The following is a 5,058-nucleotide window of genomic DNA, read 5'->3' as shown; positions in this document are numbered from 1 at the left end:
ACACACCCACACATGTGCACACACTCGCCTTTGGGAATTCACATGCTTCTGCTAATACGAATGCAAAAGATTCACTGGGCTTGCTTATTTGTAAACAGGAAATGTTTAGACTTATGTCCTGATAAAGGGAGCTATTGCAAACACAAAGCCAAGCTGCATTTATGCCTGTGTTCATCTCAGAAGCTGATCAGTTCATCCTTGTGCACTTACAGTCGTGGTTCAAGATGCTGAAAATGCAGAAACACCAGAGGACAAAGTAACACTGCACATTGCTACCCCCCTCGCTGCAGGGATACTTCACCCATTTGGACAACCATACGCACACCATTACATCCTGCACTCGGCAGGGTTTGTGTGAGATGAGAATTGCTACCTGCCACCCGACGTGTCTCACGCTGGGAGACAGGTCTATGAAGTAACGGAGCCTGGCCGTCTGCAGTCAGGACTGCTGTACTACATCCAAAGCAAGCTTGCCAGTCAGCAAATGCTGCATTAATCTTTTGGGGAGTGTTTGTTTTGCTTGTTTTGTTAGGCTGAGTTTCAAGCAACTGATAACGTGTTCATGAGCAGTTCTCCCGTCGCAGTCCATTTTTCAAAAAGAAGTGTGAAGACCGAAGCTCCTAAGGTTGGGTGGGACGTGGGTGTGAGGGGTTATATACAATTTTGCTTCAATGTGTGAGCTTACGGTGCTTTCGAGTGCACGTTAAGATGTCTGTGCAGGTACATTTGGGACAGTGGAGTTATGGCTCTTTGAAGTCCGATGAGTGTTTTTAAAAATACACCTTGGACACAGTCCTTCTCTGTTGGCACTAATTCTGCCAGCGGAGTTACCTCACTGCAAATGAGATGTACCTTTGTTTGCTTAGTAATAGTCAAACCTTCAGCCTGCGGAGGGATAAACTCTGAGGGCTTCTGAGGATTGGGTAAGATAAATACTTTATTGCTTACAGGTTTTTAAGTATTGAAATGCCTGGAGTTTCGAGAGGTAAATGACAGTGTGTCTGGCTTGTTCCTACTTCTATCTGCAGTGTCGCTTCTCCATCCAGCTGTATCACTGAGGCTATAGTTCTCACAGGCACTTAAAGTCCCTTCTTTCAAAGTATTTATGCGTTTAGTTCCTCCAGGCAAAAAGGAATTTAAATACCCAAGTACATTTTAGGATGTGAAAAATTTAAATGTGCTTCTGGAGCCTCCCAGGTGTGCAGGACCTCTAAATAGGAGGCATTTTTCTGGACTTCTTTTGTTTTTTTGAAGAAACTCCATGCTATTTGTTGACTTGCAAAATCAAATGTAGCAACATTTCCCTGAGTCAAGAGAGTTTTAACATCCAGAATGAGAACGGAAGGATGTACTGCAATCTCAGGGTCTTTTTACCTGCTTACATACTCTGAAAAAATGTGACTGGGCAGTCAGTCTCCTAAAAAAAGACCATCTTTTGTGGTGTTGGGATAACATAAATCCAGTGGATGTTTCATGTGCACATACTTCCCCTGGGAAACTTTTGCTGAGAACAAATCTTTTACGTAAAATCCATTCTGCTAAGAGTACTCCAAAGGTAGTACTACACATAGCAGTATTTTTTAAGAGTATTTTTGATGAAAATATATACCCTCTGCTTAAATTTAAGGTGGAAGTTTACTGGGAGAAGGTTTGGGGTGAGGAGGAAAGGGGAATAGTTCAGTGCTTTTCTGTTTTCTGGCTTGTCATTTTTAAGAACTCTTCCTCTCCTTTGCTGTTACCCTAATCTTGCACATTTTCCTTGCAATAAAGATGATTAAAAAGGCAGAAATAATAAAAAAAAAAAGTTTTGAAATCCACCAGATTGGGGGCTGGTTGTGCACCTTTTTTTTTTTTTTTTTTTAACTGGTTTTGAATTATGTTTCTACTCTAAAGGTCAAATTGTCTGGTTAACACACTGGTTTGGAAGGACCCAAGGCTCGTGCAGACCTGGCATGCAGCAAGCAGGCTGGCTACATGGGGAAGCTGTGGCTCTTCCTCACTCGCTGCAGACGTGAGCGCGGTGAGAACTTATCTTGATCCAGGGAAGTGTGGTAGTAGTAGACTCAACATTTATTGGTGTGGTAACAGGATAGTTTTTCCAGGCTCAAATAAACACTGTAAAACTTCCCTTCCCCAAATCAGCTGCTTAAATTAGATGTAAGAGAGGGTTTAGCATCTCGTATTTTACTGTCTACCTCTTCGTCAAGAGTTGTGCAAATCCTTATGATCAGTTTTTGATTGTAACACGTATATCATAAGGTTGGGCTTTGTAGAAGGAAGGTCACATCCTATTATTTAGGATATTCTACAGACTGCTGACAATGATAACTGGAATGCTGTCCAGCTCTTGGTGGTGGAAGGTCCCCAACATGGATAGATGATGGGAGATATGTTCTATCAGATGTGACTTGAACTATGGGATACAGTGCAATGCCTACAAAACAGAAGCACAATTTCTCTTGTAAAACGTATCTTCATAATTTTCCTAAGCAAGGTTTGACTCTTTTGCATGTATTCTAGAAGAAATAACAGAAGTTCCTTGGAAAAATGAAAGATTTTCATATGTTTTGCAATTTCTGCAGTGAGAGTATGCAGACTTCAGGCTGGTTACTAAGAACGGCCCAATGTATTTCTGAGGGTGAAAAAATAATCGTGTCACTTCTTTGGAATGTGATCTAAAGTTCACTGAAGTGCATGAAAAGGCTCCTGTTGGGTTTAAGCGGATCCAGCCTTTACACGGTGAACAGAAGATGTGTGTCTCATCTGCTTAAACGTGAAAATGTTATTGGTAATTTATGTTGATAGAAAGGGCACATGGTAACTTTCCTCCTGCATTTATGTAACAGGAAGCAAAAGCTTCAAGGGCGCAGTTCAGAAATCTCAAGGATGCAGTTGCCTATTACCAGCACAATGATAATGACACAACCAAGGATTAGGCTGTTTTGAGAATATTGGACGGAAGGCAAAACATTAGATGCTGTTTTCCCACTAGGTAATGGTTTCCCATTGCCATCCCACACAAAGATGAGAGTTTACTGTTCCTGGTGAGCAACGTCATCTTCAGGCTTGCAGAAGGGGAGATGGTTCTTACTGAAACACCTACGTTAATGTTTTCTGATTTTTATTCAAGTGATGATTACACTCTCTCTAAAATAATGGAGCCAACAAGTGCCAGAGAGGTAATGAAGGAATCCACTGCAGATGGGCCAGGCAGGGTGTTGCAGTCTGTGGAGGTGACAGTCGCCTGGTACCGATCAACAACGGAGCGACTAACGTTTGGGAATGTGGGAGTGCGTTGTCTACACCAGCTAACAATGCATAACAGCTATTGTCTCCGTGGTGTGACGAATGAGGTTACCTTGGCCTGGAATTAATAGAGGACTAATAGGAGAGGAGAGAAAACAGCAAATGACTACCTAAATGATCGGTGATGGATCTTGTATTTTTTAAGATATCCTCGTGCTAATATGCTCAGAAAGGGATCTCTTCTACAGCCTTGTTTACCATCATCATTTTGGAGGGGAGATTTTTCAGGACTCATTTGAGTTAATTTTATCTGATAGTCAAGTTCAAATCTTTGATGCTCAAATAAACACGTGTTTGGTTTTTTGGAGGTGGTTGTTTTGCGTTTGGGGTTTTTTTTTGGTTTTTTTGTGGTGTTTTGTTTTGTCGTTTTTGGGGTTTTTTTAAGAAAACATAATGTTCAAAAGATCTGAAGGCCATGCAGAAGGATATTGCATAGCAGGAAACTGTGCAGAAAGAAGACGGCTGAAGCCACTCATCAGTAATAAAAAGTAACATGATGCTTCATAAGTCCAATTGCTGGTTTACGTTAATGCCTTGATTCAAATCAACAGAGTTGCTCTGGATTTTCAGCAGTATTAAAACAGGTAAGAGCCAAAGGAAAAAGACCAATTGCGCGCTTTTTTTTTTCTTTAGGTATGCCAATTCAATTTGTTTCTTTGGAACACTTAAACAAATATAGGAAATTAATAGAAATGTCAAGATTGAAAGATAATTTTTATGAATTGATGAGCTGAGAGCTGGGCTGGTAGCAGCAGGGTGGGATCAGTCAGTGGTCAGATACCATATGCTGGATCTCCACATTTTTCAACCATCTTTGAGACTGATGTCTCATGTTATACAAGCCAGAGGAAGCCTGGAACTACAAAACAACTTGTTGTCAAAGAAACTTGCACCATCACAAGGCATCACCTCCGCTCTCCAGACACTCAATCTCTAGACAGTTAACTTCCGTGTGCTGTTACTACATTGTTTCTCCCACACTTCTCCTGCGTACGTATGAAACTGTCGAGCTGAATTACACTTTATAAGGTGATAGGGAAAAGATCTAACATCTATTTTTCTCTTTTACAGATTTTACAGTGTTGGGAAGCTATTTTTTACAGCCTAAAAACCAACTAAACAAAACAAGTCCTACTACTTCTGAACTGACATCTTTCAGGTAAACAAGAAGAGCATCTGACATCATTTGCAATCCTTATTACCATTTTTTAAAAAATCTCTGCTTTCATAAAGAGATGTTGGGAGAGGCATAAGAACAAATAATGCATATTGGAATCTAAATTTTGACATTAAATTACACCAAACAAGCACAAAAGTAGAAATGTAGACCTGGGCAGAAGTCTGGTATCACCTTCTCAATCCCTCTTCAGACCATTTTAAGGGGGAGTTGGACATCATGCAGCCTCCTTGCAGAGAACAACGTTCCCCATCACTGCATATGCTTGTGACCTTCTCTATGATCCTTGCAAAAGGGGACCAAAATCACTGATTTTTCATGGTGTTTCACTGAAATTTGCCCTGTGTGGACACCAGTGCTTTCCAGCAATGTAAGCATTTTTCTTCTTCATAATGGACAAGCTACAGATTTCAAAGACCTGCATAAGCTCCTGGGTGCACATTCACCATGGCAGACAGCAACAGTTGTGCTCACTCCTGACTCTCCGTAGAGTAAGAGATTTGCAGTTTCTGTGCCAAACCAGTCAAACCCCACATCTCACATCATCCACTAGAAAATGAAAATGGTGAGCTGTA

Source organism: Grus americana, chromosome 8 (assembly GCF_028858705.1).
Source record: "Grus americana isolate bGruAme1 chromosome 8, bGruAme1.mat, whole genome shotgun sequence".
Lineage (NCBI taxonomy): Eukaryota > Metazoa > Chordata > Aves > Gruiformes > Gruidae > Grus > Grus americana.
Note: the sequence above shows the minus strand (reverse complement) of the source record.